General features: G+C 42.9%; 1 protein-coding gene across 1 annotated transcript in view; it reads left to right on the top strand.

Moving 5' to 3' along the window:
- SLC29A3 (solute carrier family 29 member 3) overlaps positions 1–26,189 on the top strand; it is a 316,634-nt gene that overhangs the window by 167,699 nt on the left and 122,746 nt on the right. The gene's annotated exons all lie outside the window — the stretch shown is intronic.

Genomic DNA, 26,189 nt, shown 5'->3' with positions numbered 1-26,189 from the left:
TGACACTGACTACAACAACATTAAAAGTAACAAAACAGACTTAAATGCACTAAAATTCTTCCTTGGATTTAGGCAAGCACTGGACAACTGGGCAGCGACTGGTGCTATAACACACTCGCATATAAAACAGTGGTGACACGCACAGTAAGGATGGGCCTGGGATGGATGCTATTTCTTGCCTTCCTTTCATGGTTTCCTTTCGTCGTTTCTCATTTCTACCTAGTGACAAAGAGTTTTAAAAAATGTCGGTAGTTTGTGAGTTCCCCTGACTGCCCGCCAATCCTTCACCAAAATAATGCAGACAGTCCCCCATGCAATCGCCCAAATCAAAAACATAACCTGGTGTCTAGTGTGTCGGTCCCTGCTTAAACCTATAGAAACCCCCGCCCTTGTCTGATAACTTCTCATTCAGAAGACCTATGGAATCACAGGTTTGGGTTAAGCTTTGTTCTGTGTGAGGAAGAGTAGAGGAAACTGCCATATTTTGATGGAAGAAATGTTGAAAGTCTGACAAATATCTTGTTCAGTGCATAGTCCCAATCTGTCAGGGTAAGTATGATCTGTCACCCAGCAATAGAAACCCTGACAATGTGTTGATTTTATAAATATTGTATGTTTTCATTTTGTCATGCGGTGTTAACTTGGAAAAAAAGAAAGGTCCCCAAATAGGCATTTTGCTTCCATTTGCTCGCCAAATTTCCAAAATACACTAACAACCAGTTTATGGAAACTTGAAATCATGAAAAAAGACATAAATGCATGGTATCCCAAAGCTGTAGAGATCCAATTGAACAGAGGCCTTTCTTGAGAGCCTCAGCGAAGATATGCGAGGGGCATTGATAATATGGGTGATAGAGCTTCTCCGTATTTGTCTTTGCTGAAGGAACACATTTGGTGGTAATGTCTTAGATGGGATGTGCTCTTCCACTAAGGCGGCTTGAGGGAATGACCATGTTTTGCATAAAACAACACTAAAAATGTGAAAAGCATATTGTTCTGAGCGTTCTACTGGCCATCCATTTGGGCAATGGAAGCCTGGCCTGGTTCCCTTTGTCATACAAAAGTTGAAAATATATAATTTTTATACTTTGCATTTTGTCCTAAGTTTTATATCTGTCGTAAAATGGACATTGCACTTCAAACAGTGATTCTGCCACGATTTTATGACCTGCATGAATATTACATAATTGATTATGCAGACTACTTTCCAGCGGAATACCCCTGCGTATTTAGTATTGATGGACTTCTGACATTCAAAGTAACATTCCCTTGATTAGCATTCCAGGATTTATATTTGCCCATGTGAAAAATACAACAAAATATTGAGCAAATTGGTTGACAAGATGAAAATATCTCCACACCTTTTTATTGTATCTTCAGGGTACAGTGATCTATTGATGTAGAGTTTGCACCAATACATAGCTCTGTGTGTGTGTGGGTGTGTGCATGTGTGTTTGTCACAAATGAAAACTCCTTATGCACCCGCAAATGTTCATACGACAGCGTTTCTTCAGTGCAATAAAAAAGCAAGGTGGCACAGGGCCATAAGTTTCAGTAATCCTCCTTTATTTTTTTTCCATACTGTGCAAACAAACAAGTGACCTACTCGTTTCTGCGTGAGCCTTCCACAGGGTCATAAAGTTCCTTAATCTAGAGTTCCAAATTTAAAGGAGCAAACCTCCCCCACCCCCAATAAAAATACTATACTAACTGGGACATCTGCAAATATCATTCATAAATTTCTTTTTGTGGTCTTCAAAAGAGATATTCATTTTTCTGCACAAGTTGTTTCTCCAAGATATATTCTTTTACTGCAGAATATATTCTCAGGAAGCGTTTTTCAAGAGCATGTTGAAAAGGTATTTTTCTAACAACAGGGTACATCTCTAGGATCTAATTTGCAAGATCTATATCCATTTTGCTACAATTTATGATATGTCATTTATAATTTGTAATTTCCTTCAGTTTCTCTCTCTTCCATTTACTTGAATGTTAGTAAAGTACCTTACCACCTCAACTGCGGTGGCAATTCTGCCGCAGTGAGGGCGTTCTGAAGGGTCGTTCGCAGCACCAGGGAGGGAGTGCTCCCGTTGGCCGACGGGAGCACGAATGGGTTAATGTCATATTTCTCCTTTATAAGTCAAATCAACCAAGAAATCCAAATTCATTCAGAATAACAGTATAGTTTTATATTTAAAACGTTTGCAGCACAGTTACCTTACTTCTTCAATTTTCATTAATCAAAAAACATCTCTAAAAGCACAATCTATAATCTGCAATTTTTTTCCTCACAGAATATTACAGGTGCAATAAACAATTGCTCTAAGATGAAGGCGGGAAGAAAGAAGAGAGAAATTAGAGAGGAAGGAGGTGAAAAGGGGAAGGAGCAGGAGAGGGCATGGTGTGATCTGATTTGCTGTCGACACTTCAACCAGGAAGAGTTGGCAGCCGTCTTTGGGCTCCTACTCAGCTGAGTCCCAAACAAAAGCTCTCAAACTGTGGGAACCAGTGGCCCCTCAGTACTAGTGAGGGGACATATCATGGAGGATGTGCTGCTAGAGCCTGCCTCTCTCAATTCTACGTACTGTTGGCAAAATTGAGAATGTCCAATTTCCACCTGTTTGAGCAGTTGATTGAACTACCAGCACCTCCCCTGGATGCAAATAAACGTTTTCCTGCTAACTCCATTCATAAGAACCAATTTTTCGAGGAGGGATTTGGGCTACCCCGTTCTGCCGAAGATGGCTCTTTCATTCCCAGTCACTAAAATGCTGTGTGGAACTATGGAAGTAGGGCAAGGAAATTGAAAAGTCTCATTTATAAAAGTGTTAGTGACTGATCCCTAGTATATTTATTTTGCATACTGATCTAAGGATGATGTTGTCTGACTTTTCATATTAGTATAAGGAAGCATCTTAATTACATACCTCTTTAAATAAAGTACAACACCTCAATGAAGTCCTTACAGTGCAAATGCATTACAGTACACCGTGTCTTTCATCTTTTTAATATAAAAGAAATTGTTCCTTTAAATAATGTGGAAAACTTAATGAAATCTTTAAGGTGCAAATGCTTTACAGTACACTTTGTATCTTTGATCCTTCCAATATAAAATGTATAGGGTCTTTAAATAAAGTACAAAACCTCAATATGATCCTTAAAGTGCAAGTACATTATAGAGCATCTCACATCTATAAAGTGCTTCTTTCTGCTAATCCTGTCCAATACCCATTTGATATTATTTGCAATATTTTGTAAGAATTAAAGCATGTATCTCAAATATATTTCAATATGCAGATTCAAATAATTATCTAAGCTCTATCATAAAATGTTCTCTAAACAGATATTCTTTTGAACAAGTTTCAGCTTGAGCACCAATGTCCATGGTCATAGAGGATCAAAACGGTGGTCACGTGTACATGGAGCACTGCATCTGCATTTAATCCTCTAGTACGTTCCAGGCCAATTAATATTATCCACCTCGATTCTGCTCTTCGTAATTCCAATTCTCTGTTACCGCCTCTTATCTTTTTGGGCATGTGATGTATTCCATAAAACCTCATGTTGTTTATTTTCCCGTTATGTATATCCCGGATGTGGTTTGCCATATTGTACGAGAGATCTTTGTTCCGCATTGCCCATAAATGTTGCAGAATACATAGTTTTACTTTATTCACAATACTTCCAATGTATTTCTGCCCTCATGAGCATCGTAAAACATAGAACACAAAACTCTTTCACACGTTGTAGTGTAGCTCCTATTTTCCCAATAGGCTCTGCGCATTGGAATAGTACCTACAGCAGTAAAGGCCTAGGCCAGACGTTAACTAGGTCTACTACTGTCGATACTAGACTTAATTTTTGGGTTTGCCAGCTAAGCTCAGAGTTCGCTAGAAACTTTCTCGAATGTTCAAGGAAGGATTAACTTCCCTGATTAGACAAGAAGGGATTTAGTTTCTGACAACCATAGAACATGACAACTTTGCTCTCCCCTAATCAAGAGTCAATCTCGAGAGTCGTGTGAGCACAAGGCAATTATTTTACTCAGTCAGTACGTGCATTCTTAGTCTCATCAGAATGTAGAGAAAAGGAAGAGACGGGCGTGTTCAATAAAAAGGTGTTATTTATTGATCAGTCTCTTTTCTCGTACAAGAGAAATGGATCGATATTATTGCAATACTTATAGTTAAGTAAAGTGCATACATTAAAAGCAATAGTATAAAATAATACTGTAAAAACATTGATATGGTTTCTGAGCCATATGATGTTTAAAATGATTAAAATATATTTACATACACATATACATTTGACTAAACGTACTCAACTGGTGTTTCTAAATACGCCTACCCCGTGTACCTGACCTAAGTCTAATGCGTGGGCGGGAATAGAAAGTTACAGTTTAAGTTAAGTTTGTTTTTGCCAAGTGAATAACTAAGGAATTCTCTGTGAGGGGTTATTCAGTTCTGTACCTGGAAGTTAGGATGAATGAGGAATGGTATCTCTTTCTCTGCTCTCGATATTCCAGGCTGCCTGCGAGGGCTACCCGGAAGCGCCGGTGCTGGGTCTCTCGGCTTGAGATAGCAGCGCGTCTCTCAGCGCGTCAGGAAGGCGGGGCTGCTGCCAGCGGGGTCTGCTTCTGCTCTCGGCTTCGGCAAGTGTGGCTGCTCCGTCTTGTCACCACGCGTGTGTTTGCATAGGGCAAGGTCGGCAATATTTATACCTTAAAGGTGCCGAGATTGACGTAAGGATGGACATAGATACGTCAATAAAGATGTCATACGACTTGCTCGTTAGCACATTCTTTACTAAAGTTCTCTGTGAAATCAAAACAATGGCAGCACGGATTTTCCAGGTTGTCATAGGTTTGATTTGTTATGAGAACGTCGTATGCCTTATCAGGGGCTGGAGGAATGTCGCTTGTCTAATTAGATCTCAAGCGTTATGACCTAATCAGATAACACGTTCCTGTGCCGTAGTGTGACTGCGTCAGATAACGGTATCTGCATCATGGGGGTTTTCTTGCCTCATGGGCTGACTGTTAGTTAACTTGATAGTTAGTTTAACCAGAATAGGGTCAGGAATAGGGGGACTGATTCAGAACCTATAGAAATACACGACAACGTAATCCACTCAGCTATTTTTTTATGGCATCATTGAATTGTTTCAAATTCGGTTACATTAAGACCATAAGCAGATGCTTTGCATTTTTGATATGTTTCATCTATTCCAGAAACCTTGTTTACTATTGGATAGCCAGTTTCCTATTTCAGTCTTCTTTGTTGATTTCTCAGGATCATAGAAGCTTCTCATTAAAAGATCTCCTAGTGATGCCGTTTTCCTGCAGGTGATGTTAGGGGCTTCTGGTGATAAACCCTTCAAATCATCATCCATGTGTAGACCTTTCCAGTTGTCTTTTAGTAGCTTTTTGATCTCAAAATTGGAAGTGCCATAATCCATAATATACATAGTCACTTCATTCTTTTCTTCTTCAATTTTTGTTTTTATAGCTAAGACTTTCTCTTTTCTGCTTCCTTTCTTGCTCTGTGAAGTACATCATCCAACACCTGATTAGGGTATCCTCTATGTTTGAAGTAATCATACATTTCCATGGACTCTTTTTGAAATTGTTCACCCTCCGAGCAGGTTCTCCGAGCCCTGAGAAATTCCCCATACGGCACACTCCATTTTAAACTCCATGGGTGACCACTATTTGCATGTAAAATGCTATTAGTACTCGTCACCTTTCACTGCGTCTCGGTACAAATTTTGTTTTTTCTGATCTATATTCCAATATAAAGATAACCTAGCTCCTTGTTACTTATTTCTTATGTAACTTAGACCTTGTGTGTTATCCTCTAGGAATTTTAGGAAGCTCTCCAGTTCTTTTCTCTCTCTATCCCAGATAATAAACCGGTAGTCAATGAAACGGACCAATAGTATTATTTTTTCCTTTTCCTTGTATGATGACTTTTGTCCGTTCCGTGCAACTTCAGCTTCCCATCATAAGGTTCGCATAAGTCTGGGCAAATGATGTCCCCATTGCCGTTCCCTGTATCTGTAGGAATGTTCTAGAAGATATAAGGAGCGAGACTTCAAAAAGTATTGCATGCCTCTATCCCATCTTGGTGTTGAATATATATATAACTAACTTTTCCCAACAATAAATCTTTTTTTGCTTTCCTTATAACTTGGGCCCATTTGATGAAACTTCTCAAAAATGTCAATCCAGTTTAGCACTCACTTCAACCGCAGTTTGGAAAGTTTCGGTGTCATTCATCAAGAGGGGAAGACGAGAAAAAGGTGGGTGGTCCCAAAACACATTTTCCCATGCAGTGTCTATGGGTATATTGCAGTTTTTAGACACAACTACAACCCAAACTGCCGAATGGAATTTATAGTGCGCATGTGTGGCTGGCCATCACAAGACTGCTGGCCAAAAAGACAAATGCTCTTTAAACGGTGCATAGACAGCCCACCCTCCTCCCTGCTGCTGTTATTCAGAAGCGGCCACGCTCCCGCCTGACACTCTGTTCTAGACGGGCGATGAAAAATCAAATGGTAGCAAATTATCATTTTGGGTTCTGGGGGAATTTAAGTGAAGCAACGCTCCGCCGCTTCAACGGAGGAGCCTCCCCTGCCTCTGTGGTGTTTTTCCCCGTTAAAGTAAAGAGAGGGATAACCAGAGGCAGAGAAGGGGGGGGGATCGAGAGAGCAAGAGTTTTTGCCATGCTAGAGATAAAGCAAGCAATGAAACTTTTCAGCAGTTCTAAGAAAGTTTGGATGAATTGGGGTATTTGTCTGCTGCCACAATGACACAGGGCTCTCTCTCCACTTGGAGGGGACGAGTTCACCTATTTTCAGACCTCTTCACCTGTGTTCCACAACACTGCAGAGAGTCGACCAGGGGTTTCGATCCATGGCCACGCAGTGCCGTCACATGACCCTCGAACTGCCGCCCAAATGCGCGCAAATAGCGCTTGTATTTATTGCCATGTTCGTGGACTTCTGCGAGGTTTCATTGCTCTGTGTGAATAAGTACCTCTTTTGATATGGTTAGCCCCTCCACACTTTTTGCCTGGAAAATTATGCAGTTTTGATTGAAAGTGCACAGGGTCCCTGCCAACCAGGTCCCCTGTGCCAATGCACCTTCTCTAAAATGTATACCATGATTGGCAACTTTAGACCCCACTGTAAGTCTCTTGTTAATAGTATCATGGTACCTAGGGCATTGGGACTGAAGATGGCCCCCCAAGAGACCCCTCACCAAGGCAATCAAACTGCCAGTGCAACCTGCTTGCCTTGGTGCAGAGAAAAACCAAACCGTCCAAAAGGCTGTCACCTGCATCACTATGAATGTCCTTGTGCCCCTCTCCCTCCTTTTTCTTTGCTACTTAACTAAACCTTGCCTAGTGCTGATTCTTCATCCTGAAACCTAAGACTGTAAGTTGTATTCTTACCTGCAAAACCTCCTTCTTGTTTTCCTCCCATATGTTAACATTGATTAACTGAAAATCTCAAAGTGTCCACTTTTTAAAGTGCACAGTATTTCTGATGAAAAACATACTTACCTGTTTGTGTATTTCTTGGTCTTAAAATAAATCTTGAAAGAAGCTTATTTTTGTAAAATGGTGTGGATCACCTTTTTGAGTCATGTGTGATTTATTAATCACTGTGTGCATAACAAATGTCTTGCACTCCTTTGTGTTAGGCCCAAGGCTGCTTGACCACACTACCACAAATAGAGCACTTTGGGTTTACATTGATCCCTGTACACTTCTGGAGAATCTCTGTACTCTTTGCATGATAAAACCACCTAGTGGTATATCACATAAAGTGCAAACTTCCTATACGTGGCCAATTGTATCTCCCCAGACTTCATTTTACATCCCAAAGCGACTTCTATCCTCAACTGCGTTTTAGGAGGATTTGCCAATTAGGGGCTATATACTTTGAGTAAACTCTGGAGGGGTTTGGACAACTTTTCCTGAGAGTGAAAAAACAAAGTCTAATTATCCCAAGCGACAGTGCTTTATGTGGCCCTTGGCAGATCCCCTCATGTGCCTGACCTGGCACCAGTTGCAAAGCAAATCAAAACTGATTTCCAAACAGCAAGATAGTAGTGATGTTTCTGGATGGCACTGGTCAATAATCCAAATCTTATAGTTCTCCTATGCCCACTCCTGAAGTTCTGACTGCCCTCAAAACTCAATCATTGGTAAATGTTTTCTCATTGGTAGGAGGGAAACCTACTTTCCTTGTTAACATAGAACTCTCCAATTCAAATATCTGTAATCACTATTTTGTTTTCATTTACTTTTCCTTATCACACTGTTAATGTCCAGCCGTTGGTGTCTTTTTCCATGCAAAGTTCTTTTTATTTAGTATCCAGTACCATAACACTTTAAACAGACTCAGCCAGCTTTTCATCCCTTAAATGGACTTCATCAGGGCAATAAGATTTTTCCTTCTTTCACAATTTGTCCTGTCATTTATTCTCAGTTTAGAGACTGGTCTCTGTTGGAGCAGCCTTTCGCCGTGTGTAACAGAGTCCAATCCAATCTAATTGCCCTGATGAAGTCCCTATAAGGGATGAAACGCGTTGGCTGAGTCTGTTTTAAGTGTTATGGAATTGGATACTAAATAAAAAGAACTTTGTATGGAAAAAGACACCAACTGCTGGAAATTAATTGCTTGATGCAGAAAAGTAATTGAAAACAAATCAAAGCAGATGCCTGCTTAATTTATAAATGCATACATGAGTTCTTGATACAACTGAAGTGATAAGGTGCATGAAGAAGGGAATAAATGTGTGTTTAAGTTTTTAAGGTTCGAACAAAATATATCCAGGAAAAGCTACTTGTGCTTAAAACTGTTCAAATGCACAGTACTTGAGTTTTATGACAAGTCTGTCTAAGGACAAGGATACAAAGAAGCCAATTTACCATAAAATATAGAATTTGTATATTGTGCTCACTAATCTTCTACCACAAAAATATATAGTGAACAAATCCATAACCATACTTTTATAAAGATTTTTGTGTAGTGTGTGTAACATAAATGAACATATGGCGTCCATTTTATAACACATACCAAAGGTGGATGTGGACGCGTCAAGGGGCAGCCATAAAGTTCCCCCCTCTCGCCCAGATTCCTTGTGCCACTCACATGTTAATTAAGTTGTATCTAAACCTAATAGCAGTTTATTCAAGCACCGCTTGACAATGCGGCCACACTGAAACGGATCCTACCCTTAAACATCTTACTTTGTGTTAACACGTTGAGTAATTAACTCTCCAGTAACCATTTAATGGTGCAAACAAATATTTTCTGCAGACAAGATGATTAAAGGCGGGTGGAAAGAGGCATGCAACCTGCATACTTAGAGACCTTAAGCTGACTTAGGTAAATTAACCACATAAAGATAGTCATGCATTTGCAAGCGTTGGTGACCAACAGGGCACAGTTTGTCTGGCCCTGAATGAAGGTATGTTGAACTGTCTTTCGCTATCTTTTGTCAGAGATTACGTAACTCCGCGTCCTGCCAGTGATTTGTAGTGGGAGGGGAGCGGTGTAATTTTGATCTCATTCTGATATACCTTAGGAGTGCTTCATAATCATGCATAGTTAGCATTCGAATATAATCTGTGTGATTAATGTTAGTAAAGAAAATGGAATATTACATATTTAAAGTACTCCATGGGAAGATTAATGAGACCCTATCGTGTGCATAGAACTTGACTAATAAAGGTCTATGTAACATTTACATATTAATATGACAGGAGAAGTTAACGTCTACAATGTCTCATTGTGAGGTTGATAAAATAGAATGTGTATGCTTAGACTACTTTTTAAACATTTATACGTGTAACAAGAACTAATTTCATGCAGGTGCATTTGGAGTGACATCTTCTTAATTCTTTACTATGTATTCTTGTATTAAGAAGCTGCATTTTTTATATGTGTAGAAATGTGCACGCATTCTGTAACCTTGTACATTGCTAAGCTGACATAAGAGTGGGCCTTGAGAAACCGTTCAGTTCAAGCTCACGTTTAAAGTCTAACATGTAATTCGTAATTAACCTTCAATGTAGAATGTATTTGCTTGAATTTTGTTTCCACTGCAGGTGTGGACAAAGCCTCATTAGTTAGCATAGAAGGGTTTTGTTTTCATTAGGTAGCAAGTTGTGAGAAGAGGAAAAACAGGATATCCAGTGGATCCAGGCTTATGGCTCATTCGGCAATCTCATCATCATCACCCAGGAAATGCAAGAAACCCTGTCATGGGGGATGATATGGAAAAATATATCTCCCGGACTCCCCTTTGAGCCACAAAGTCCCAGTTACTTAATGACTACAAATGTGTCCCTTCACTGAATGGGGGGTGGGCACATCTTCAAGAACTGGAGATTCAGGGAAAATGGAATGACCAAGAGCACCGATGCACATCAGCCTTCTGGGGCTGAATACAGTGTTTCTAGGATTAAAGGTTTTCCTCCCCAGAATCTGTGGTTCTTCTATTCTAGTGAGAACAGACAACACCACCACAATGTTTTATCTGCTTAAACAGGGAGAAACAAGATCACATATTCTATCATCACAAGCTCAGGAGATATGGCAGTGTCTTCTGAAGCACCACATCGCACTTCATGTGGAAGATGTCCCCAGTGTACACAACACTTGGGCAGACTCTCTGACCAGGTCCACGAGTCAATGCCACAAATGGGAATTAAATTAAGTCCAGCTTGCCCGGATCGTTAGAAGATGAGGTACACCTTAGTTGCATCTGTTTGCATTTCCGAACAACAAAAAATGCGAACAGTTTGCCAGCAGATTCCCTCAGAAGGGATCGTGGAGGAATGCTCTTCATCTTCGTAGGACAGGAATGTTTGCTTTTGAATTTCCACCATTCCCTCTCATAACAAGAGTACTTCGCAAGGTGAAGTCAGAGCCTTGTCATCTGATTCTAGTAGCCCCGGCATGGGCAAAACATTTTTGTTTTCAGAGCTGCTAAAGATGTCAGTGTTCCCTCACTTCTGCTTCCCACCTATCCACATTCGGATTTTCATGAACAAGGGTCAGGTTGTACACCCTCAGGTAGAGTCTCAGAATGTATCTGCTTGTCACCTCATGACCAGTAATTTGAATCCCTAGATATTCATCAAGACTGTTCTAGACATTCTCGATCATGCAAGAGCTTTCACCACTAATAAAACTTATGTCGCAAAATGGAAGAGATTCAGTCACTTATGCATAGACAACAATCTACACCCTTTACAATGTACACTGGATCAGCTATTATCATAATTGCTCCAGTTGGCAAGATCAGAATTTGCACATTCCTCTATAAATGTACATTTGGCGGGAATCTCAAGATAGCGATGAAAGGCTGGACATATATCACTTTGGTCTTCCAAGGTAATAAAGGAATTAATGAAATGATTCTTCAGGGTGTTTCTGCTGATAAAGCGTCAAGCAGTTCCTGGCAGTTAAATACAACTTATGAGACCTCCTTTTGAGCCTATGCATAAGGCAGACATCAAATGTATCTCCTGGAAGACAGTACTCTTGAGATGCTCTGGCATCAGCCAGGAGAGTAAGCGAGATTCATGCATTCTCAGTCTCAGAACCCTTTGTTCAGTTCAAACAAAAAAACTGCTACTGAGAACAAATCCAAAATTCATACCTAAAGTTTCACGGTCATTTAATCTGAATGAGCCCATTATATTACCAACGTACTTCCGGGATCCATCATCTCCGGCTGAGAAGCCTCTCCACACACTGGATGTCAGGCTCTGTTTGAGATTCTTCATTGATACAACAAAAACATTTAGGAAATCGGATCAATTGCTCATATCCTTCACACCACCCAGAAAGGGGTGCGCTCTGACAATAACATTATATCCCATTGGATATCATCGGCTATTTCTTTTTGCCATGACAAGGCGTTAAAAACGCTGTTGTCAAAGGTGACTGCCCACTCAACATGAAAGATAGTTGCGTCCACAGCTTTATTCACAAGAGTTTAACTCCCAGACATCTGTAGAGCAGTGACATGGTCAAATGCCCATAATTTTACCAAACACTACTGTTTGGACACAGCATTTAAAGGAGATTTGGCAGTTGGGCAAGCAGTGTTACGTTGACTGTTTCATTAAGGTACACCTCAATTCCTAAACTTATATATGTATGTTCTTTATTTAGATGGTTATATGGCTATATTTTCGAACTGGGGTTTATAAAGTTACATATATGGTAAGGATATTAGGAATATATTGTTCTCTCGTAACGATTTACATGTATTTTCTTTCTCTATAAATTGTTTATAGTACTTCCTGTTCTAGCAGAGAAGGTGTCCATGCTTTAAAACATTTAATTTTACAATGTTGTACTGCTTACTATTCTGATTCAAGCGTGTGAATCTATGAAAGATTCAATACTGGTGAAAAACAAATTACTTACCTGTACACTATGGTTCTCCAGTATTGAGATCTTTCATAGATTCACATGCGGCCCTCCCACCTCCCTGTTTTAGGCTGGCCACTTATTCCTCATGATGCTTATGTGGTTGTTCACACTCTTGCTCGAAATCTGATGTCTGGTGGCTCTGCAGGGGCTTGTGGTCTCAAGACTAGAACTTCATTGGCTGAATTCTGGGCATTTATAAGGATAAAAATGGATTAGCAAAATTCAGTTGCTTTTGCAATGGCTTTTAATGTACTCCTTTTTGTACTGTTTAATAAAGTACCGTGGAACTCCCAGCATGACGACAGGAAAGATTCCACATTCAGTCCATCACTTGTTGTTTTTGCGACAGGAAAGATTCAAGCATGTGAATGTATGAAAGATCTAAATACTGTAGAATCACAGTGTACAGGTAAGTAACTTGCTTTTTATTTTTCATTGTCACTTACCATGCATCAATTGTTATGGTAAATTTTAATGAATGAAAAATAGGTATTGTAAGAAAGTGTATTTTAATAAACAAAATGGAACCTAAATGACAAAAATTCAATAAGAAGAACTGAAAATTGAAATTGTTTGGAATTTGACTCAAAATAGCACCAAAGCAAAGTGCCAATGGTAGTCAAATGTCACAGTTGACCAGGCGAGATATGAGGCCGACCGCGAAGAAGCACGGCTCAGTACATCAAGTAGAATTTCCCCATTAGGGCCTAAAAGTATGGAAGTTCGAAAAGTTGCTAAGTCCCAATCTGAGAAGGGACTATGTCATAGTTCTGAGGTAAAACTCTTCTCTTGTGAGGAAAACCTGAAATTCAGTCGACATCATGAAACTGCTGGTCGGATACTGTTTGCTGTCGGTCCCCTTAAAGCTGTGGAGCATAATTTTTGAAAAAGTTCACAAACTTCTTTTGTTGTCCAAACAACCACAGAAGTACACTTCCAAGACGTCCAGGATCTCAGGAAGAGCAGTTAGAGACTCAGTGTATTTGGTAGAGTGCTACAGAAAATTCCAGTCCAGGTCCAGTTGCTACTGTTAAGATGGAATTCCTCCCACAAATGTCCTCTTCAGCTTTTTTATATTTGTGAATCCACTGGGGATTAACCTTATGATCCTTGGAGATCTTTCCGTGTCTGGATTTTAAGTGGAAAGAGGTCCAACCTCCTCAGGTTTTTCCCACAGGTCACAGAAGCAAGTGTACTCCATCTGGTATCGTTTTAGAAGTCCAGCAGTGTTCTGTGAAAGGCTGGGTGAGGGTCCAGTTTTGCAGGGTTCACAAGCCTGTGGGCGAGGCATACCATAATACAGTCCTTGTTCCGCTCTGATCAATTGAGTAAGGGTTTTAATGCCCTGACTACCTACTTTTGCAGACGTTTCTCTATGCTTTACTGCAAACATCTCAACGTGCAACATGTCAGGGCAAACCCAAGAGGGTAAAAATATTCGACTACACTAAATGTGGGCTCTGAGAGCTGTGGGTATTGGTGGAGAGTGTACTATAGTAATGGTATTGTTCTTACACATCTAACTCTAAAATTCAATTTTGAAGTACTCACTGAACATTTAACAAACTCAGAGACAGAATTCTGGTAGGACCAGGGTATAAATCCTATAAAACAAAAGTGGGGGGACTAACCAAGTTAGGCGATTTGCAAGTGACATTATGGTGCGTGACATCACAGTATGTGGCATCACGGCATGTGACATCACACATGGCATCGCAGCCCATAGCCTCACAGTAGGTGACATATCAAGAAGTGACATCAGATCTTAAGACCTCACACCAGGTCTATCATAAATACATTGAGCACATTAAAATTGTGCAAAAAAAAGTGACACATCCCCAATGCAAAATCGTGGCCTCAACTTATACATTTATTTTTGAAAACCATGCCACAAAGAAATTAGCTACAAGGAGACCTGTGACAGTAACACTGTTCTGCTAAATTGTTTGCAAAGTCTGCATTTTAAAAAGATCTTGTGGGGGTAAAGCACCTCCTGCAGAGATCTGTGTGTTCCCAGTAAATCTCAGGGAATAATAATACTGGTAAGATAACTCTGGAGGTTGACATATTTGCAGTGGACATGTGTGCATTGTCTTGTCGTCCCAGTTTTGCATCAATTAAGCACAGAGTGTTAATTTGTCTCCTGCAAAACAGATCATGCAACATGCTGGTGTCAGATTTTTACTTTATGTAAATGGGCAACTGCTTTTAATAAAGATATCCTTTTGTTACTTGCAGTTCATAAATTGTTATCTTTTTATTATAGCACAGTGAGGTATGAAGGACATGTGACTTTTACACCTTGTGACCCTCACTGTCTTTCATAACACATCCTGTACATTTACACCTGTGTGATTTATTGTCAATGTATAATGTGTACGTTTGATGTAAAGTGCTCTGTCATCCTGCATTGAGAGCGCTGTAAAAGAAATAAAACGAAATAGTGGTATATAAATTGTTTTGTGTAAACACTGGAACAGACTAACTCATCTGACATTCTTACAGTGCATGCATATATCTCCTATACAGAGACTGAAGAAAGTCAAAAGCATGCCTCTCTTAAGTACCTATTAAGTGATAACAAGCTGAGTGACTTTGTTCCCTTCTATTTTATTTAGGTGTAAGGCTCCCGATAGCTCCCAACCAGGATAATCAAACAAAGGAGGCCTTATGCCTGCTTAACTTCAGCCTTTTTGTTATGGGCCCACCTGGAATCTGATAAGCCCCCTCCCCGCCTACAAGTTGCTGCTCGAAACAAAATGCAGGTGGCGTCAAAATGTGTAACGGTGGTTGAAAATTACATCGGGACAAGCTTAGTATATTTTTGTGGAGCCCAACCTCTTGGCAGGGTGTATGGCGTTACCCATTGAAAAGAGTGGGTAGACACCGTCTACCCGCATGTTCCCTCCACTTGTGCCCTGGGTAGGACCAATGTAGAGTCCTTCAGCAGCCAAATAGGTGTATACAACAATTATCCCAGCAATCTAATTTCTAACGATGAAGGGTGCAAAACTTTCACATGCGCTTCGGCCATCATGCATGATTTGACACTGGGGTGGCGGGGCACAGCCTCCACCCTGCATATTCTTTAGCGCTCAGATGAGTCATCACTGCCCATTCAGATGAGCCTAGTGATTGCTCCAAATAGGAATTTTACCCCACATTCAAGACGGAGCACTGGCTGGTAGTAGCTGGAAATGAGCCTCCTGAAAGCTCAGGCAGGTACAGGGTAGTTTCCCAAAAGTTACTTGTACTTAATACTAATAACAAATGTTACCATTGAATAAGGATTTTGATAACTCTTAAAGCTAGTGGATTGAATATTTTTCTAGCTCGTCCCTGTGAGAAGCTGGCTTGGTATGCTGTCCACTAATTAAAGTGGGCACCCTGCACCAGTCCAGACAACCCTAATGGTGATTTAAGAGGTCTCAGACAACCTTAGAAAGCTATCCAAGTGGTAGCAGTGGAGAGCAGCCCTCAGGCTTAGTCTGGAATGAGTGTAAAGCAGCTTGTTTTACCAGAATGCAATTTTATAGTATAGATTAAATGAAAGAGAACCACACAAGGTATTTATAAAAATATGTATTTATTATATAATACTCTCTCCTACGTTCCAGTATCTTTCACACGGAGATATACACAAGGCACACAATACTTTAGCAAAGAAATTACAGTAAATAGCACTAATACACAGTTGGCCGCAGGGGGGGGTCCAAGCCATATACTAAGAAAGTGGTATAAGAACCACGACTCGAGTCAAGACAGTGTCATGGGGACGTAGAATTGCTGGGACCCCAAGGTGAGTAGGTAGGGACCCCACGGAGTGTGTGTGCAGTGATGGGAACACAATTGTGTGCTCCGTGAATGTCTTATAACACTCATAACAAGCAGACCAGAAACGCCCTCTATACTGGAATCAACAAATCCCTGCTACGCAAACTCCAGACCATCCAGAACACCTCGGCATCCCACTACATGAGCACATCACCCAACACCTGCGAGACCTCCACTGGCTCCCAGTTGAGAAGAGAGTAACCTTCAAGCTACTCACTCATGTAGGAAGCTGGCTCTGTATATCCTATACCAAAGTGAGGCATAGTGTGCACAGAGTCCAGCGGAACCACAAAGGTAGGCAGAGGTAAAAGTAGATAAAACCTTACTCTCTATTTGTGGTAGTGTGGTCGAGCAGTAAGGCGGTATCAGAGGGTAGTGTTAAGCATTTGTTGTACACACTCAGATTCAGATTCAGATTAGCTTTATTCGATTTTTGTAATTTAAAATCATAAAAGCAACAATACATATATGTACAACTTTACATTTCATCTGGTAATAAATAACATTTATCTTAAGATAGGATTAAATCATTATAAAGAATCAGCTAATCGTAGAATTACGATTTTTTAAAACATTTTTTAAAAATCCAGTCATCACCATAGTGCAAGAAACATTTCCCAGTTGCTGCAAACTAAGAAACGCAGGTCTGCATTGCCGCCAAGCACCTTGCCTCAAATACTGTTTAATCCATCTTTTTCGCTCCCTCTCGTACAGTTTACAAAACAGTACTACATGAAAGGTGGATTGCAGCGACATGTTATCACAGGGGCAAGTAGCTAAGGTTCTAGACCAATCATTTTTACGTGGAAATGTGACCAGCCGGTGAAATAATTTGAACCTGAATCTGGTCAAGATGAATCGATCAAAGCCCACGGTACTCATGGTTAGATATGGTTGTATTGTATAGGTTGTCAACGACAATTGGTGATCAATTACTGTTTTCTTCGTTATCTCACCTGCACATCTTAGTAAGTCGAAATGGGCCATGCATAACCTCTTCAGTTCTTTTTTCGAAACATTCCTAATTAAATCCGGATTACTAAATAGCTCTGGCCGTTGGAGGTCAGTTAGTGTTTTTCTAATATACTCAAGCCAGATAATGCGCTTCGCATTATCTAGACCCATGACATCCCTAATAATATCCTGGTTTAGGCCAAGAGCTTCTGAAACCCATACTCTGCGCCAGAGCAGAATAGGTTGCAATTTAATCAGGTCTGTAATGTGGTCCATCCCTAATTCCGCGTGACAATTAAAAACTGAGGTGCCCTTTGGGAGAGCTAACAGGTATCTAAAAAATGTGTTTTCTTCAACCTGTAACAATGATGTATCCTGGTATCACCAGATCCCTGCCCCATACAATGCGATGCTTCTGCATTTGGCAACATAAATTTTAGCATGATTTCAGGGGGTCTTTTACCCAGCTTAGAGGAGAAGTTCTTCAGTGCTGCTATTGAACGTTTAAAAGATAGGGTCCTGTTCTTAACCTCAGGTCCCCAAGATGCCAGAACCATCAATCAATACCCCCAAGTATGGGAAGGTTTTAATGTATTCAATTTCAAGTCCTGAGACTTTGAGGTATTTACAGGTAGCACGACCTTTGCCACAACTCATCACATATGATTTCTTTGCATTGATGTTAAGGCCCCTTACTTCCATGAATTCTAAGTATTTTGTAAGGACCTTCTGAGCTCCCACCTTCGTTCTTGCCATCAATACCGCCTCATCCGCGTATAAAAGTGATACAATCTGCTTATTTCCAAACCTTGGGGAGTCGATTTTGCTGGCCCCCAGTTCCGCCTCAAGGTTATTCGTATAGAGGGAAAAAAGAAAAGGGGCCAGCACACAGCCTTGTCTTACGCCTTTTTCTATGCTAAAGGACCCCGTGCACTCAACCCTCAGCCCGTATCTTACTTTAGCCGTTGCCCCTGAATAGAGCTGCCGTAAGAATAATACAACGGCTGGCTCGACTTCCATCTCCTCAAGTATATGCATCACGCAATCAAAGGGGGCAGAGAGGTCGACAAAAATTGCATAGAGACATCCCTCTTTAGCCCGAGTATATTTCGCTTGAAGCAGAACAAAGTTTAGGACCTGCTCTACGGTGCCCATCCCTTCCTGGAAGCCATACTGCACGGGGCTTAAAATGCCATGCTCCTCGGCCCATGATTGCATTTTATTTAGGACCACTCTCCCTACCATTTTCATGAGGGAGTCTAATAGGGATATTGGTCTGTAATTGGATGGACTCTCCCTATCCCCCTTTTTATAGATTGGTATTATGACCGATTCCGACCACGTACCAATAAAGCCTATAGCACAACAAGCCTCGAGGACCCGTGTGCAAAGTGGGGCCCATAAATCTGTATTTAGTTTATAAATATCATTAGGGATCCCATCTGGTCCCGGGGCTTTATTATTTTTACTGGCATGTAGTGCTAACCGTACTTCCTCAAGGGAAATCTCCATAGGTATTGGATGATGACCACCCCCTTTCGGCGGATACCCTCTTTCCTTGTCCTCATTTGTGGGTTGTCCCTGCGTGTTTCTGTAGACCTTTGAGAAAAAAATCGATCCAGGTTTTTTCATCTATGGCAATCTCTATTCTTGCCGCCTCCTTTTTAGTAAAAAAGGGTGCATTGACTGCCTGCCAGAAGGACCTGGAGTCTCTACACTGTGAAGCACTCAACAGATTCTGCCACTCTAGTTCTTTGATTTGCTTCTTTCATTGGCACCTTACCTGGGTGTACACTTTCCTACAGTTTCTTATTACATCATGTTCCCTTGGTTTGTTACTTAGGGCCTCCTTAAGGGCAGTATACGCCTTAGTGCACTGAGAATCAAACCAGCCCATCCCTTTATTGAAGTTATTACTCTGTACCCTGGTTAACTTGTCCTGGATGATACTAGTGATGTTACTAAAAGCCTCCAGGGTTTGTTCATAAGAAGAATTTCATCCAGACAGACCTTAATGTGTTTAAGAGCCGTAGTTATAATTTCATTAGATTTTTTAATCGGATCTACAATGCTCCATTTTAATGCCAGTCCGTTTTGGCATGCTATAGCAATATTTTGTGTCCAGATCAGGGACTCAATAGTAGAAACGCGAATAAGCTCTGAGGTGCTTATAATCACGCTAAGGAGGAGATGATCACTTAGCCCTATTATGGGAATGTCAAAATCTTCCACACAATTAGAAAATCTATTCGGTACAATCACAAAATCTATGACAGAGTGAAGCCCCCTAGCTAGAAATGTGGCACTAAAATCAACCTTAGGAGAACACAGCATATTAGCAAATTCAAGGTCGAAACTGGCCATTATACTATTTATTATCTCTCCTCACTCAGTATGCATAAAATGACTCCTACCCACGTTTTCTCCCCTTCCATAATCCTCAAACCCACATGTTTCACGGTCACATATATTCATATTGAAATCCCCTACCCATATCAATATAGTATTTTCCCCCTTAGACGGATTATGGCCACTTAATTCCACCTGTAATTTGTGCAAGACTTCTGCAAAATCCTCATTCTTTATGTTGTTATAGAAATTAACTATTAGTAGCTCTACACGATGGTTTAGAATAACAGAAACCAGTTGAAAATAATGTGAACAGTTTCTACTAACAATCTTAACAACTTTTAACAAATTGGACACGTAAATGCATATCCCTCCTTTATGCCTACCGTGGAGAGAACGTACTGCAGGAATATGGAAAGTTTTAAAGCCATCAAGGTGTTTCTCGTTTATAAGCCAACTTTCCTGTATACATAAGATGTCAATGTCCTGCACGAACTCCCCCCAAATTGTATTATGTACTTTGCTCTCTAGCCCAAACACGTTCCAGGAAACAATCCTCACTTGGCCACCCCGCTGCCTAGAGAAAAACTGTTTTGACCGTGGTTTCTCATTGTCAGGGCTCACCCGCTGAAGTTCTGACATTAATCCCATTCTTATGACTTCTTGCTCATACTTGTGTTCTTTACCATTCGTAGTCAATAGTGATTCGCCCTCGCTATCCCCTACAGTTGGCGTGGTCCTGGGTGACTTATCCAGTAATAAGTTTTCTTTAATAGTAACTGTTTCCAATGTGGGGGAACTTAGCAGAGTGGGCACTTCTCCTATTACTCTATTGCCCTGGGTTGCATGATCAAACGAGACATACAGTGTTGGAGACTTCCCCAACAGCTCGGCATGTGTGGGTATCTGTGTTGCTTTATTATCCTCACCACCCAGTCAATCACAGTCATTGAGACCGGAAAGAGCTGCAAACCTGTTTAGTCCTTCAAAAACTGGGACATAACCCACGTATCCCCACTGTATGTGGTGTGGATTACATGAATGACTCTTTCTAGGATATCCCCATCCCTGGTTTGCTTGTGGGTGCGCTATCCTGTTGTATCCCCACCCATTACCTCTATTGGGGTTTGTTCTGTTCAAATCTCTGTAAAAATACTCGAGGAAGGATCTCAATTCCTTGTCGCTGTGTCCCATCATAAAACATGACATCACTAAGGATTCTCCCCACTGGTTCAGGACTATTAAAATTCCCTATAACACAGTCCCCTGTTTTATTCTTTCGTGTCCTTCCCACCCAAGCCACCCTTCGTGCCATTAGGATATTATGCCATATCTTACTACCCTCGGTGGTGTTATTTGCAATCCAATGAGCCACCTTATTTTTGAGCTGACCATGGTTCTCCCTTATTTCTTTATTCAATACCGGTACATTTCCTAGAACTAATACCAGAGGTGAGGATTCAGGCGGTAAATTAATTACAGGCAACGGAACCCGATCTTCCAATTGAGCACGCCCATCGTCTGCCCCCTTATTCTCAATTGGTTTCACTACTGATGTGCTTTGTGATATATTTTCAATGAATTTATTTCCTGCAGATTTATGCGGGTGGCCAATATTATTTCGATCTTCAGCTACTACCTTAGTAACTGAGCAGATAGCTGGCGTAGCCTCAGATGCTAGGGTATTACTATGCTCAGACATACTGTCCTTGTTATGTTCTGGTGGTACTAAGATGTCCAGCTTTCGTGTGTTTTCCAGAATTGTTTCGCTTAGGGCATCAAGTTTCCCATTAATGACCCTTAGTCTTTCTATCAGGGGAAGAGTAAAAGATCTTAATAAATCTGTCATATTAGAAAATATGGTTTCTAACTTTCTCTTTCCCCATTTTTTGTGCCATATTTTGTAGCTGTGGGCCCAAGGTATCCATAGCTATAAGACCTTTTGCTGTTTTGTTAGGTTTAGTGGAGGCTTTTTTAGGGGTAGGTATACGTGGTTTATGTGACAATTTAATGATTTTGGGATTCCTGCCCAAATGGCGACCCCCACCCCTCTTTCTTTTACCAACTTGCTTGGAACAGGTAGGTACAATAGATTGTAAGTCAGTGGCCTGTACACTTTTCCTGGTCACTATCGGGTGGAAGCCCTCTGAAGATAGACTACTGCATGAGGAAATGTTCAAAGGTGATAGCTCTGCGCTCAAGTCAATAGATTTATCTTCATGTGGTGCCCCTTCTTGTTCGTTAGAGCTTGGCGTAACTAAACTTCTTGGTCCATCATGGACTGGTGTTACAGCATTTTTCAAATCCCCTAGCGAGGAGCGCTTAGCACCCATAATTTCATGTGATAAGCGTTTTTCCGTGAGTGCGATCTCTCTGTCAAAGACCCCAACAGCTCTTATAAAGAAGTCATCCAATGTTCCGTTCAAGCTTCCCCCAGGTCCTGTGGTGCTACGTTTCCCCCCCCTTCCAGGGATGCGAGCCATAATCAATTACTAACTATGATAATGGCTTACAAAGTTAATGGATAGGAAATCTTACCACGGAGGTGGAAGCCTTGGAGGTGAGGCCCAGCCCGATCTTATCCGGCCCTGGACGGCCGTAGACGGCCCACCCTTTGCCCGGGCTTCGCCCGGCCATCCGCGAGGCGGGGATGAGGCTGAAGTTTATGCGCCTCCTGGCGCGTTATGGTCATGCGCGGCTTCCGGACGCGTTGGATGCTGGGGATTGAAGTCCCCTGGGCCCGCTCACCACACGGCGACCGCACAGAGGTGATGAAAGTGCAGCAGTGGGCGGCAGGCACACAGGGAGACAACGACAATCAAGGGTGTTGGCAGCAGGTACAGTTTCACACACCTGAAGCTCTAGCAGGGCCTCCGATACTACTCCCCACTCAGCAGGGGATGAGGCTGAAGTTTATGGGCCTCCTGGCGCGTTATGGTCATGCGCGGCTTCCGGACGCGTTGGATGCTGGGGATTGAAGTCCCCTGGGCCCGCTCACCACGCGGCGACCGCACAGAGGTGATGAAAGTGCAGCAGCGGGCGGCAGGCACCCAGGGAGATAACGGCAATCAAGGGTGTTGGCAGCAGGTACAGTTTCACACACCCGAAGCGCTAGCAGGGCCTCCGATACTACTCCCCACGCAGCAGGGGATGAGGCTGAAGTTTATGCGCCTCCTGGCGCGTTACGGTCATGCACGACTTCCGGCCGCGTTGGATGCTGGGGATTGAAGTCCCCTGGGCCGGCTCACCACACGGCGACCGCACAGAGGTAATGAAAGTGCGGCAGCGGGCGGCAGGCACACAGGGACACAACGGCAATCAAGGGTGTTGGCAGCAGGTACAGTTTCACACACCTGAAGCGCTAGCAGGGCCTCCGATACTACTCCAATCAGCAAATGATATCACACACTCCAAGTCTGAACTATAGACCAATTGGTTTTGTATAAAAATATTCTTTTAGTTATTTTATTTTCTAGAACCAAGCAAGCCTCGCTCAGGTAAGCAATAAGAACTTTACAGTAGTAATGCAGTTTATAAACAGTTTGATTTGCAAATGTATATGTACTTTGATTTGATTACAGTAGAGCTACCAGTAATGCAATGCTTTTGACATACTGTACCTCTACATTGTATGGGCTTTTTAGTAGAATGGCAAGTAGATTTTTTTGCAGATTACTTTTCTTACACAGTGCAGTATACCTGGATACTGCAATGGGACATTTCCTGTAAACAGGTAAGAAAGTGTTTTTGTTATTTAGTCACAGTTTTAAAGGGTTTCGTAGACTTTCCAACTCCACACTTAGACACTTTTCACAGCAAAACAGTCAATGTTATCCTATGAAGGTAAATAGGGTTATCGGTGTAAAGGGAAGTATTCAGTTGTGGGAGTTTGGTTTCTGGGGGTAGACTCATGGGTCCCCCGGGGTCAAGGATGCACTCTTGTTACACCCTCAGCGGCACTGGGGCGACTGGGTGCAGAGTGCTGAGGCCCAATGTTATCCAATGGGGGATAGGGAGCCTCCGGTTGGTGGCTGCTGACGAGCAGGCCCTGGGTTGTGGGAGCAAAGCTCCTAGACTTCAGGGCAAATGGGGGTTCAAGCCAGCACAAAAGGTGCACCCTCAGCGGCACTGGGACCGCCAGGTGCAGAGTGCTGTTTTGCCGTCAGGTGCCCTGTAGCTTCCAATGCGGAGTCTCCGGTTTGCAAACACACTGCCGGCTTGGGGATGAAGTTCTTCTGGGTGCGACCACCACTTGGAGAGGTAAGTTGGGATGCTGGTGGTTGGTTAGGCACTGTCAGTGGGGCCACCCAATGCCGTGGGGCGTCTGGTGCAGGGGTGCCTTTAAGGGTCTGGTCTTCTTACCAGCTCCTGGTTGGGTTGGGAGGACCTTCCGGTTTGAGGCTGCAGCCGTCGGCTGGAGGCTTGAGGTTGGACGGAGGTCACTAGATCTCGGGTTTGAATCGCTGGGGAGACCTCCTCTTGGTGTTGGACCACTCGAACTCAGGCCATGGGCGTCGGGTCTAGAGTGGTGCAGACTTGCGGACTTCGGCGGACCTGGAGTCTGTAGGCGAACAAATCCGATGTTCACGGGAGACAGAGTCTTTTCTTTTGAAGGCAGGGCAGGTCCTCTGGGTTCTTGAGGCTGCTGGCTGGTTAGCTTCGCACGGCTGTTCAGTCCTTCTTCTTTTCTTCTGGTTTCTTGTCTGAGGAAGCAAGGTTTGGGTTGCCCCCTAAATACTAGATGTAGGGGTGTTACAGGTAAATAAAGGTTGGGCCAGTGGCTCCCTTCCTTGGGGTGGGTACACCTCCTATTATGCCACCCTCCAGTGCGAGGGGGCAGATGCCTCACTCTAGTTGGCTGGGTCCCCCGATCTGCAAGATGGCAGGTACCGAGAGTTGAGCTTCACCCGCCTCCCCCACCTGAGGGGTGGAGTTGGTGGAGGTGGGCACACCTCTCTTCCTCCCTTGTTTTTCCCGCCGGTTCACCCGCCCAAAGTGGGAGTCAGAACCAGTGGGGACAAGTTGCTGTAAGCAACAAGGGGCCTAGCGAAGCTCACAAAGGTGGCAAGTCTTTGAAGCTTCCCCTTCGTGGACCCTGCCCATCCTGGGGAGGAGGCATGGCACCTCGTCTCAGGATGTGCATTGTTTCAGGGCCCGAGAGCAGCAGGCTCTCAATCCAGGGGTCCAGAAACATGTCTGGTGGTGGCAGCTGAAAGCAGCCGCTCAGCCTGGACACTAGTGCTAGGTCATTTTTCAGAGGGCATCTCTGAGATGCCCTCTGTGTGCATTTTGTCAATAAATCCCACACTGGCATCAGTGTGGGTTTAATATACCGAGAAGTTTGATACCAAACTTCTCAGTTTTCAGTGTAGCCATGATGGTGCTGTGGAGTTCATAATGACAAACTCACAGCACCATATACTCTTAATGGCAGCAGTCCACTTACAATGTCTAAGAATGGGCTTAGACATGGTAGGGGTACAGAGCTCATGCACCTGTACCCTCACCACTGGTATAGGGCACTCAGCTAGAGGTGTGACTGATCTATGCCATGGCAGTGGGTTGTAGGCATGGCACACTGCCATGTCGACTCTTCACTTTGTTCTTCACCAAGACACGCAGCCTGCAAAGGCAGTGTGTGAGTGTAAACGTACCGGACCTCAATAGGGGCTCAATAAATGCTGCAGCCCTCTGAGTCCTTCCCTGGTCACAGTGCCCTGGGTACCTGTGGTACCATTTACCAGGGGCTGACCTGTGGCCAGAGATGCCAATTGGGTTTGGGTTTCAATGCAGTTGTAGGGAAAGAACATAGGCCCTGGGTACCTGATTAGCAGGAGCCCAGGGCACACTCAGTCAAAGCACATCAGCAGTTCAGCAGAAAGTGGGGGCAACCATGCAGAAAGAGGGCTCTTTCTCAGAACCCACACCTACATATCCCTCCACAACACCGGACCCAAAGACCTCCACGAAAGAGTCTCCTTCCACGTACCCAAAAGGAACCTCGCTCCGCCGACCTCGCCCTAGCAGAAACGCCGCGCATTCGCAGAACCAGAGCGGGTGGTGGAGCCTACTCCTACATCACAGCCTAAGCCTGGAACAAACCCCCAGTCAACATCAGATGCTCCCCTACTCTGCACACCTTCAGGAAGAGCCTCAAGACCTGTATTTTTTTCTGAATCAGAGCTGCACCCCAACCCCCCCCCCCCCCCCCCCCCACCCCCGGCCTTGAGACCCTCACGGGAGAGTAGCACGCTTTAAACCCCCTCATTGATTGACTGATTGATGTGGAAGGCGCCTTTGGAATTTTAGATTTTAAGGACCCTTTCTAGTGGACTTTGAAGAAACCCTGTGGAAGCCAGAATGTTGACGAAGCACCCCACCCACGGATACGAGGTAACCAAGTTACATATCCCAGGGAAGCCGGGTTCATAGGTCTGAAGTGGTGTCGGAAACCGCCGTCAAATCCAATGGAGGACTTCGAAGAAGAGCCACTGCTGGAAGGGTAGAAAGTGTCCGTTGGAATCCAAACGTGGATTCTTGTCGAGGAGTACCTGAACGCAGAGGGGACGGAGTCTGGGTCACTTGGG

Source organism: Lissotriton helveticus, chromosome 5_1 (genome assembly GCF_964261635.1).
Source record: "Lissotriton helveticus chromosome 5_1, aLisHel1.1, whole genome shotgun sequence".
NCBI lineage: Eukaryota > Metazoa > Chordata > Amphibia > Caudata > Salamandridae > Lissotriton > Lissotriton helveticus.
The sequence above is the reverse complement of the archived record's forward strand: the minus strand, read 5'-3'. Positions and strand labels throughout refer to the sequence as shown.